The following is a 12,347-nucleotide window of genomic DNA, read 5'->3' on the forward strand; positions in this document are numbered from 1 at the left end:
TGGCTATGCTTATTTTTAATGCTGCAGCTCACTTATTCTGTACACAAAATTATGAACATTTTAAAGTCTCCCTTAACATCACTATTGGTAGAATAAAAACCCACTCATATTCCCAAAGAAAAGGGATACTTTCCAAATTTCTTCATTTATCCTTGTTGAGAATCCATAGTATCAACCACGAGATTTTACTGTTTATAGGGCAGGCTGTTGTTCACCCTCCCCTTCCCTTTCTCACTACTGTAGTCCTAAATGATGTATCCCAGGCTGGTCTAAAATTTGTGTTCCTCCTGCCTCCAGCCTATGGGGTACTCACCCCTAAATATGTATTGAGGTCGTCGTTGGCATTGGGTTACAATGCTACTTTCAAAAGTAAAGTATGTGTTAAATTGAATAATCAATTTTAAATTTGATTAAACTATCAATGGAAAGATATAAATTGCCCAAGAATGAATCCAACAGCAATTGAAGACTATGCTGGATAGTTTTATGTCAATTTGACACAACTATAGTTATTCAAGAGAAGGTGTATTGGCTGGTTTGTGTGTCAGTTTGACGCAAGTTAGAGTCATCAGAGGGAAAGGAGCCTCAGTTGAGGAGAGGCCTCCATGAGATCCAGATGAAAGGATCTATCTATGTATCTATCTATCTATCAATCTATCTATCCACACTCACATACATATGCATATATAATTAGTATGTATATATAATGTATATATAGTATACGTATATAGTATATATATTAGTGTGTATGTATATATACACATATATAATGTGATATAGTGTATATATGTATAGATACATATGTATGCTATATATGCATATTAATTACATATATATATACACTAATTGAAAAAATATACATATATTGAGTATGTATATACATATACACTAATTGAGAAAATATATACTCTACATGTATATGCAGACATCATATATGTGAATGTAAAAGAATAATATTGGTGAGCTAGGGTATATTAAAATTAAGATTTATTTATCAAAAGGCATGGTTTAAAGAACAGAGGAATAATAGATTTGGAAATGTTACTTGAATTCCCAGTTTGAAGGGCTCATAGCCAGAATATGTAAATAATTCATATATCAGGAATACAATTTTTTCAAAAGAGTGCCAAGTGTACAATATATAAGAACTAGCTTATTCTTTGTCCACTAGATGTTATCTCATCTTGTGAAGTTACCAGCTACATTTCCATTGGTAGGAAGTAGCCTGACTAAGGATTGTCCTACCTTTAGAAAGGTGTAGACCTTAGCAAGACACATAGGAAGGCAAGTGTTCTAAGATGGACTGATTTTCCCACTAGTGGTTCATTGAGGTACAATATAAAATGAATTCCTTCTTCTTTTAAAATTTGTATATGTTTGTATATGTGTCTGTGTGTGGATATGTGCATGTGAGTGCAGGTGTTGTGGAGGCTAGAAGACGTTGAGTTCTCTAGAGCTGGAGTAACAGGTAGTTATGATCATCTGAAGTGGGTGTCAGGAACCAAACTTAGATCCTGTAAAGAGCAGTAGGCACTCTTAGCCAGCAAGCCACATTTCTAATTCATATAAAATGCATTTCTTATTGCACACAGTTGAAAAAGCACTGACCTAGAGAACCTGTTAGTATAGCAAAAGGAGATGTCTCATGATCTGGCCATAGTTATATTACTTGTTTATATGCAGTCATTGAAAACCTCCTTTCCCCAGGAGGCACCATGCTTTTCCATATGCTGTTGTTATAACTTCCTTCGATTTCTCTATATCATGTGGCTTAAGAGCTGATTTTCCCTAGCACTGATCCTTTTCTTAAATCTCTCCGACTGTCTAAGAAGAGTTATGATTCTACAGTGCAAAGTATTCTGGATTATAGCATGGTAGATATATGTGCAGGAAAATACCCATAACTTCTTTTTTTTTTTTTTTTTTTTTTTTTTTATGGGAGGAGCCAGTGCAATGGCTAGTCTTTATTAGAGAGAAGTTTTTCTTTACATTCTGAAAAGATAACACAGGGGCTCAGTGGGCCATTTGGTGGGGCACCAGCTTGTAATGGGTTCCACAGTTGGGGCATCGCTGACTCTCGCCTTTGTGCAGCCAAAACCAGATGACAGTACAGTTGTCCTCTTCACAGATGCAGCCCACTATTCTCTTGTTGCTGATGGATGGGACTAGATTAGGGTCTTCCTTGGTGCCCGAAGCTGCCTTTGGAGGTAGCATATTGTATGGGTCCAGTCCCTTCTGTGCTGCTATCATGATCTCCCTCTCCAGCCCAGTAGCCTGCTCCTCATCAGTAGGGACACCACCTCCAGAAGCCATGGAGCGGGTCACGGCCGCGCCACGGGGGCCGTGGGCCCTCAGGGCCTGCGCCGCCAAAGCGCCCACTCCGCGAAGTAACCTTGAAGCCATCTCGCCCGAGACAAGCAGATGCACTTCCGGGCACCCATAACTTCTTAATTGAGCATGGTGGCATATACCTTTAATCCCAGGCCATTGGAGGCAGAGGCAAGCATACCTCTGTGAGTTCAGGGACAACCTTCTCTACGCGGTGAGTTTCAGGCCAGACAGTCCTACATAGTGAGACCCTGTCTTAAAAACAAAATTACTCTGCAAAACTACTGCTTTTATACTTCTGTTTTTAAATGCTGCTTTTCCTGTTTCCAGATAGACTGTAAGCTCCTGAAAGTAAGAGTCTTCTTCACAACTTGTTTTTATATCCCTAATATCTGATACAAGGCCCAGTGCACTCAAATTATTACTAATATCTCTGAGCTTACAATATATACTCTGAACTAAATATTTCAGTAACAGAAATTTCTCTTTCTAGAATCTGTTCCTTCTAAGACTTCAGGACGCTCACCACCCAGTGCTTAGTTGTTACAGTTAAGCCGGTTTGGATATGGTGTAAGGTCACTTCACTGTTGACACCAGAGGGTATTCTGTGCCCAAATGATTATCTGAAAACTCCTTTCTAAGAACACACCAAGTTAGCAAGGTCAAAAAAGGGCAAATGCTAGACATTGATAATAATACGATAGATAACAGGGTGATGACCCATCTGGGAAAATTCATTCTTTTTCAGTGTCAAAGGCAGGAAGATCAAATAATTTATACTTTCGAACTTGCACAGATATATTTCTGGTGAGGAAAGATATAGCTGGTGTTTTGCTGAGGCTGTTCACTTCTATCTATATGTATACACTTTATTTTCTGACATTTTCCCCATGATGTGAGGTTCTCCTTTAAATTTCAGCTCCAGCTGGGTTTGTAGTGGTAAAACATTTGCCTAGCATACATGAGACTTGATCCCTAGCTGAACAAAGAAAACCAAACCAAACTAAACCAAACCAAACCAAACCAAACCAAACCAAACCAAACCAAACCAAACCAAACCAAACCTTTCACCTCCACCACCCAAACTTGAGCTTCAGAACCATGGCCTTCTTGCCTCCGACTTCCTCATTTAAAGTTGCTTGCGGAGCGGCAAGTGCTATCATGCAACAACAGCTTTACAATATGCTTTCTTACCACCTGGCTCAGGACTTGAGAGTCCGGCACGACTTCCTAAAGTGCTAAGAGAATTTGGGTAAGCTGTGCACACTTTTCTACATAGAGTCCTCTTCTGAAAATGAACATTACTTTACTATGTCAAAGTAATCCTTCCCTTACCTGTTCAGAACATGGACCAAAGAAACCTGCCATTACAAACAATTACTTTTATTGTGTATGTATGCAATGTATGTATGCAATAAATGCCTGTGGAGACCAGAAGAGTGTCTGATCCCCTGAGTAATAGGCAGTTTTGAGATGCCTAATGTGGTAGCTGAGAACCAAACTTGGATCTTCTGAAACAGCAGTACATGATCTTAATTACCAAGCTGTCTCTTCAATCTACAATCCACAATTTATAGTAATTGGAATTTATTTTCAATCTTATACATATTTCAGGGGTGAGAAGAATTTCATTGTTGTTAAGCAGGCATGAAAAGTTAAGTACAAATCTAAACAAAATAAGTTTAAGGTGCAAACTCATGTACACAAATAGGGTTTACAGATTAAGGTGAGGAAACTCAGATAGGGCCTGATAGACAGAGCTCTATTGGGACTCCTATACATAATAAATATTCTCCACATTTGGCTCATTAACTTCCACCTTTCAAATCTGACCTCCCATAGTTGATGCTGGGTATAGCATAACAGTTGCTTAAATAAATCTGTGAAAGTTATCCTAAAACTAATGCTAATCCTAAACTAGCAAGCATTTCCCAAGTCTGATCCACTCTGACATCTATCTTTGCATACACCTCGAGAAACACGAATTGCAAGAATCAGAAGGCAGAAGCTCTAAGAAACTGTTTAGGACATGGTTTTCACTTTGTTTTGGCTCAGGAATCTCAGGCAAGTTAGGAGTTTATTTGGTCAGGAAGCCACAAGGAAGTACAGCTAATTACTCTGGAAAACACAGTGGTCATCAAAAGAAACACAGAATTAATAGATAGGACTTCTTAGGTTTAGTAGGGATAATCTTTCTTGAATCAACCATATTACAACTCAAACTTTAATCTTTGTCAGTAAGCATGGTAACAGCAAAACAAGAAGCTTGCATGTAGTAACATTTACACTATTTTATTTTGTATATGCATGTGCACATGTGCTATGATGTGCATGGAGGTCAAGACAACTTGCAGGAGTCAGTTCTCTCCTTCTACCACGTGGGCTCCAGAATGAGACTCAGGTCATCAGGTTTGGTAGCAAGCTCCTTTACTTGCTACCTAAGGTTTGGTAGCAAGCTCCTTTACTTGCTACCTATCTCCCTAGCCCAAAGTAATGCTTAACCTGTTTCCTCTTAGTAAACTGACAGTTATGGAATATGAGTATGATGTATGAGTGTGTACATGTGGATGTCTGATGATAACTTTTGGGAGGTGGCTCTTGTCTTCCCCCTTGTTTGAGGAGGGGTTTCTTCTTTCTGCAGCTGTGCTCATACTATAGGTGCTGGACCAGAAGCTTCTGAATGCGGCATTTTTCCTGCCTTTGCCTCAATTTTCAGGAAAAGTGATTATAGATGCCTGCTCCACTGGACATCTGGGTTTCTTATGTGGGCTTTGGATGAGCTGAGTTATTTCCCTGGCCTCTGGAAAACGATTTATATTAAGAAAAATAAAAACAAACCATCTTGAGTTGTAAAGCTGAATTCTAAAGAGAGGACAGGTGACTTCAGAAGCTTGTGTGCAATGATGAAGCTGTTTCCAGCAACTTTTCTTCAGTATTTCAAGAGAGGGTATGTGGATTTTTTTTTTTTTTTTGGTCATATTCTTTTGATGCAACCAAAGGCACCTAGAATACCTTTCCCATGTACATCACTGCTGACATTTTCTTTTGTTATGTCCTTTCTGGTGTTTGGTAAGGTTAGAGTATCTTCGGAAACCTTCCCCACACTCATCAAACTCGTAGCATTTCTCTCCAGTATGGATTCTCTGGTGATCACTCGGTTTGACTCTGACTGAATGCTTTTCTACATTCCCACACTCACATGGCTTTTCTCCAGAGTGAACCCTCCGGTGACTAATAAGCACTGAGTTCACATAGAAGGCTTTGCCATATTTCTTCCACTTATATGGCTTTTCTCCAGTATGGATTCTCTGATGTTTGATGAGTGCTGAGATCACACTGAAGACTTCCCCATACTTATCATATGCATATGGCTTTTCACCTGTATGTATGCTCTGATGTTTGATGAGGGCTGAGCTCACACCGAAAACTTTCCCACATTCACTGCAGTCATTTGGCTCCTCTTCATTTTGGACTCTTTGGTATACAATCAAGTGTCTTCTCATACTAAAGGCTTTCTTATACTTGTTAAAGATATTGGGTTTCTCCCCAGTGTGGACTCTTTCATGCACAGTGAGGGTTGAACACTAATAGAAGGCTTTTCCACAGTGATAACACTCATAGCGTTTTTCTCCAGTGTGAATTCTCTGATGTTGAATGAGGCCTGAGTTCTGGGTAAACATTTTCCAACATTCATTGCATTTATGCCGTTTGCCCTCGTTGGGCCTGCCTTTATTATAGTCTTCTAACTTGTCCTCACACTGAGAGACTTTTTCTTTCTCAGGAATTGGTAAAGAATCCTTAGTATGTATGATAGAGACCTTTTGGTCTGGGTCCATCCTTATAAAATCTTTTAAAGTTAATGTTTTGCTCACAACTCTGGCCTTGACTCCTGTAATGACAAACATACATTTTTTTGCAAATATAATTTATGGACTGTAAGTATGGCAATAATACATGATCCAGACTTAACTAGAACTCTCAAGCATTTGTTCCACAATATGAGGGCACTAACCAAACAGGAGCCAAATCACAGATCAAATGTTTTCATTCACCCGCATCAAGAGAGTAACATCACAGAACTACCAGAATGAACATCTGACACAAATAGCTATTTATGTCTGTCTTTCTTAAAGGTAAAGAAAACAATGAGTACACACAAATATAAAACTAAGGAGTATGGGCTGGGGACACAGGTCATCAGTATAGAACTTGCTTAATTTGTACAAGACCTTGGGTTTGAACCCTGGCATTAGAAGAGAATAATGTATAGTCTGTACTTTACAAAACACTTAAGAATAACGTTAAAATAAACTTAAAACAAAATAGATGTTGAAGAGATTAGCAAATAGTGTAGATGAAGAATTTTATGAGTAAAGAGAAGAAAGCTAATTTAAGTTTGGAAAAAGAAATAACATCACTGACAGAAATGGTTACCACCTAAAAGTCCAATCATTTTAACTGTAAGGGGGTTGAGGGGTACGCTTAGTTCATTCTAACAAGGTGGTCCATTGTAACGTGCTCTTGTAGTGGCTGCTGCTATGAAAACAGAGTAGCTTAGCAAAAGCGTTGTCTAGTCCCCCGTGAAAACTGTGACAGAGAAAATGCTTTATCAGTTCACTATTCTAGATTTACAAGTCAGACCATGCGGAGAACCTAGAGTGCTACCAGTTGCATCCCTGGAAAGCAAAGCTAATTTGTCCTCCAAATTCTTGTTATAATAATTGCCTTCCTGTCTTTTTTCCAGTTACAGTCTCTACAGTGGCAATGTGCATCCCTCCCAGTATGCACCCCCAATAAGCTACCGTGAAAAGGGCAGATCAGTAAAACAGTAACAGTAAATTCCCTTTGGGTAACATTTTCAAAGATGAACACAAACCTAAGGGAGGAGCCCAGAGCAGAGACAATTAGGACCTCCCCCTGCGGAAATTCAGTATTCACCCGCATTAACCAGTCGCTCCACAGACTGCAGTTCTGAGGAACCGCCCGGGCCCCGCCTCGGTCCCGCCCCGGTCCCGCCCAGGTAGGGAGCCGGCTCTCCAGAGGAGAGGAGAGGGTGAGGGGTGGAGAGTACGGGACCCACGCGAAAAAAGGAAGGCTGGAAGTGCAAGGCAAGAACAGGCTTGCCCTCTGCAAAACCCTGGTGCTAACTAGGTAACGAACTCACCCAGAAACTGACTGACTGAGAGGGCCAACTGCCAGGCTAGAGGAGCTCAGCTCGCCCTCTGGCACGCGGACGCTTGGTGCTCTCTAGGATGCCGGAGGTTTTCATCTCTGTGGTTAGTGAGCTCGGGCCAGCTGGTAGTGAAGAAAGGAGGCTATGATTACTCAGAACGTCTTCAATAACATTTTTATTTCCTTAACCACGCAGAGAAGAAAATAAAACACTCTTCTAAAGTATAAGAAAACTAAGTTTCTGAGGTGAGACATATGTCAACCCGAATTTTCCTTCCCAGGTGGATCACCTCCTGGGCTTTTAGCTCTCAGTGATCAATCTCAGAAGTAATTTTCAGTGGCTGAGAATGTAAACCAGTCATTTTTGCCTAGCAAATCAAGGCCTTGGATTTTATCCTTAGCATAAAACAATAATTTGTAAATTTAAACAGTATTCCCCTAAAACTACCAACTCTTCAGAAGTAGATTTTCACATTCATATAAAATAAAACTAGGAAAATAAAACAAACAAAAAAAGAAGGGGCCTGCCTTAAGGGCTATAAAGCATATTATAAAGCCATGACACATTAATAATGCGATATGGGGCAAAGGAAACAAATGGTATAGCTGTCCAGAGATGGGTGTAATGAAAACAGTAAGAAAAAGAACCATCTTCAATAAATGTATAAGAATAAATGGATAATCTTTTGGAAGGACATCAAACTGGATCCCTACTTTATGCAACAGGAAGCAGTTCCAGTAAGTCAAGGCCATAAATGCTAAACATAAAACCATAAGATTGTCAGGGTAATGTGAGAGGCATTTTTTATAATGTTAGAGTAGAGAGGCTACTGTACATTGTGAACACAATCCAGAGGTCCTAGGTGAACAGAAGGGAAGGACGAAGTTCCTGAACAACCAAGGTTACGAATGTGTCACAGCCAGGTTGGATTCCTTTCCGTTCCAGCTTCACTCTGAGCAGACTCTACCAAGCCGTCAGGATGTCTGTTCTCACCAGAGGAAGTAATTGGCATTGATTTTTGTTTTGTTTTGTTTTGTTTTGTTTTGTTTTGTTTTGTTTTGTTTTGTTTTTTTAAAGTCTCAGACTGGGGATGTCATTTAGTTTCACAGTAATTGCTAGAGTTTAAGGGCTTACTCCTCAGCATGGAGAGAACACCTTCAAAATCATAACTTCTCTGAAAATTATTCCAGGACTTTCAGAAGACCACAGATTGTTAAAGACTAGCACTTACAACTCACATTTCAGGATTATATTACTCAAATGAACTGGAAACAGTGGATTTGTAACTTTTCATTGCTGTAATAAAATACCATGGCCAAGTGTCCTGATTGGTGAGATTCTGTTGTTGTTGGTTTTATTTTTTAATTTTTTTATTTTTCAACTTAGCACAAGCTAGGGTTGAGAAGGAACCACAACTGAGAATATGCCTCCATAAGACTGGCATGTAGGCAAGCCTGTGGGGGCATTTTCTTAATTAGTGGTAGATGAGGGAGGGCCTCTGGGTGGTGCCCCTGGGGAAGTGGTCTTGGGTTATATAAGCAAGCAGGCTGAGCAAGCCATGGGAGAAAGGCAGTAAACAGCACTGCTTTGCAGTTTCTGCATCAGCTCCTGACTCCAAGTTCCTGTCTTGAGCTCCTGCCATGCCTTCCTTCAGTGATGGAGTAAGTCTTAGACTTGTAAGCTCAAACAAACCCTTTCATTCCCAGGTTGCTTATAGTGTTTTACTGCAGCAAAATAAATTTAACAGACTAAGGCAACTTAAAAGGGATTATTTGGGTTTCAGTCCCCGAGGGATAAGAGTCTGTCATGGCAGAGATGCACAGTAGCAGGCTGAAGCAGATCTATTATCTTGAACCACAAGCAGCAAACAGGGCAACTAGCAATCGTTTAGTCTTTTCACTCTTAAAGTTTGCTTCTAGCAATGTACTTCACTAAGGCCATATCTCTTACACTGACCTAAACAGTGCTACCAATTATTTAAATGACCAAGACTATGGGTAATATCTCACTCAAATACCACAGATAGTTATTCTCTCTCAGCTTCAAGAGCTGACATTTCTTGCCAGGTTATCTTCTAAGAGTGTGCAGGAAAAAGTAAGCATGGTTCATGAAGGGATACCTGTAGAAACAAATCAGGAAGCAGAACAGGGCATTCCAGGGACGTGAGGAGAGCAAGAAACAACCACAAGGAATGTACAGATATACTTGTAAATCAAGTCTGTTCACATAATCCTCTAAAAGCCCTGGGAAGGTGATAAAGCACCTTCATTTACAGTTGAGGCAATAGAGGCACAGAGAGATTAACTGACTTAGTCAAAATTAGGGTGTGTGTGATGAGAGGTGTGTGTGTGGGGGGTGGGGTGGGGGGGGGGAGTGAGTGGGGTTTGAAAAAATTCCTGGCACCATTACTTGCTTCATTTTGCCTTTAAATAGGGTCTCACTATGTAGCTCTGGCTGGAACTCACAGATGTCTTCCTGTCTCTCCCTCCACAGTGCTGGTATTAACACATGTGCACCACAATGCCCAGCAGTGTCACAAGTTTAAGCAGTGTTACAGTGTCTCTTCCTATCTACTGGGTTCATCCAACTCCTCAAAGTTCATCCAGCTAACCACTTCCCCAAAGGTGACCAGGCACAACCCGGAATCCCACCCCAGCAGTTCTGTTTCCTTTCCTGTCATTGGTACTCTTCCGGCTGTTGAAGCTAGCTTGGAGTGTTGGCCTCAAGTTATCTTATTAATAAAATCACTGGGACCATTGAAACCAGTTTTTCTGTAAATGTGCTATTGTCAAGAGTTCTGGAAAAAAAGCATTTTAAATTAAATTAAATTATTTTAATAAAAGGCACAATGTCAAATACAGGGCAAATTTGTCAAGGGCCATTAGTAACATTCTGGGGGAGCAGGTGGGAACTGATACTTCCCTACCATGGCTTTGCCTCCAATGCTGCTACAGAGGATGGAGAAACAATAAGAGATGTTCATCAGTTGCTGGAAAGTGGATCTAGAGTGGATGGAGGTAACTGCTCCAGTAAATGGTGACCTATTACTGGCAAGCCAAAATAAACGAGTCTATTCTGCACTCACAAGGAAATAGCATGGGCACCATAGTATAGGTAGAAGACGAAGGGAACATCTTCTGAATTTAGAGCACCTGATACTATTTTCCAGTTACTTGTCTTCCCCTCACCTGTGCATGTATGCTTGGAAAAACAAACTGATAACTGACGGTGTGATACCAGCTGTGGCAGGAGCAGACGTGCAGTTGAGACCCACTAATGATGGCAAGAAAAATTAGGATTGTGGTCCCAAGAGGGAAGCAATACCAACTCAAAGGAGCACTGAATATTGAGAAAGTCCTTTTCCTAGGTTGAAGCATCTGGGTGCAGCTTGGGGATCCTGCTTGCAACCTGTTCCTCCGAGGTGGCACATAGGGAACTTCTTCCAATGTGCAGAGATGCATCTGACAGCTCCTAGGTCTTCTGGAGAGGCCGAAATTCCTCAATTCCTACCTGTAGTGGCCAGGTGCCTCAAAAGCCCTAGGCAAGACTTGACTTTGCTCTGGATTAGCTCAGACTGTGGGGTCCCCCCTCCCCCCACCTTGCTCTGTAGTTGTCCTCTAAATTTGGTTTTGCTACAGAACCTTTTTGCTTCTGGCCACCAAGACTAATTTCCTGTTTTACCTTCCAAGAAAGTGGACTTTGCTTCCTTTTACCAAGATAGGAAAACCATCTAATCTTGGGATTTAAAAGTCATTTACAGCTGTGAAACCTCTCTAATGGGACTTCATTATGGCCACAGGAACTCTGGTCTTAGTGCTATTTTAAAGACTAGAAACCAGACACAAAGTGATTTCAAAACAGCGTGGCTTACTGCAAAATTTCTTAGGTCACTTATTTAAGAAACTAGCTTAAGACATGATAGCCATTATGCTGGTTTGGATATGCAAGCTGGTAAAAAGAATAATTCTTAAAATGATATACTTAGTTGGAGTCATAAGTCCATCCTGTATGGATTAAAACCCACAGTGTACTTACTGGGCGATCCACAGTAAGTCACTTAGCTTCCCCGGCTGTTCAATGTCAGAATGGGTTGACAAGCTAAACAATACAGCACCCATTCTTTAGACTTTGATTACTTTAACACATCAGCGAAATAAATGTCTTTGGTGAGTTAGCCATCAGCTGAATTGCTAACTCTCGAGTTGATTCTTTCTAAGCTTTTTGGATGATCTACTACTGAACTGCAAATTGAGACTATGGTGCTTTCAAATGCTGGTTTAGTGACTGAATTTAGGAAATCACAGTTCTTAGAGTCCCCTGTCTTCTAAGTAGAACTAGAAAAATACATAAAGCTTTAGGACTGAATCCTGCTTGCAAACAGAACGTTCTAATTTATGGTTTTCTTGGACAGATAGTAGTTAACTTTGTCTAGTGGCCACCAAAGAGTGTGCTCATTGACATGTTGTTTTCAAAGCTAAAGGTTTGATTGGACTGCAGTCTTCTTTCCTTTGCTTAAGAGCTATTCCCAGTATTTTATCTTTGGTGGTATGTATGGTAATGAATCAACATGTGAAAGCCAGACTTGCTTGTATGCTTACCCTGCCACTCAGCAGAGGATGGTGGCAGATCTGATGTTGAAAACAACTGTAAAACATCACAACAGACACAGTACCTTTACATAGGCTATTTTTTGAAGTGCTGGCCACCAAATGTACAGGAGGATAACTACAGTCAACAAAAATTCACTCCATGGTTAAAAATAGTGAGAATAAAATGTCCTAAACACACACACAAGTGTGATGACAGAAATGCCAATCATCCTAATTTGATCATTTAGCAGTGTACA

The 12,347-nt window shown here is 40.4% G+C and overlaps 2 pseudogenes across 1 annotated transcript; both read right to left on the minus strand.

The window, feature by feature from the left end:
- On the minus strand, positions 1,920-2,437 carry Cox5b-ps (cytochrome c oxidase subunit 5B, pseudogene; annotated as a pseudogene).
- On the minus strand, positions 5,301-7,509 carry Zfp389 (zinc finger protein 389; annotated as a pseudogene). Its single transcript, NR_026798.1, has 2 exons — positions 7,493-7,509; positions 5,301-6,217 (listed from the first exon to the last, which is right to left on the minus strand). The product of NR_026798.1 is annotated as a zinc finger protein 389 (transcript).
- Positions 7,510-12,347: the final 4,838 nt, after the last annotated feature.

This window comes from Mus musculus, chromosome 13, assembly GCF_000001635.26.
Source record: "Mus musculus strain C57BL/6J chromosome 13, GRCm38.p6 C57BL/6J".
NCBI lineage: Eukaryota > Metazoa > Chordata > Mammalia > Rodentia > Muridae > Mus > Mus musculus.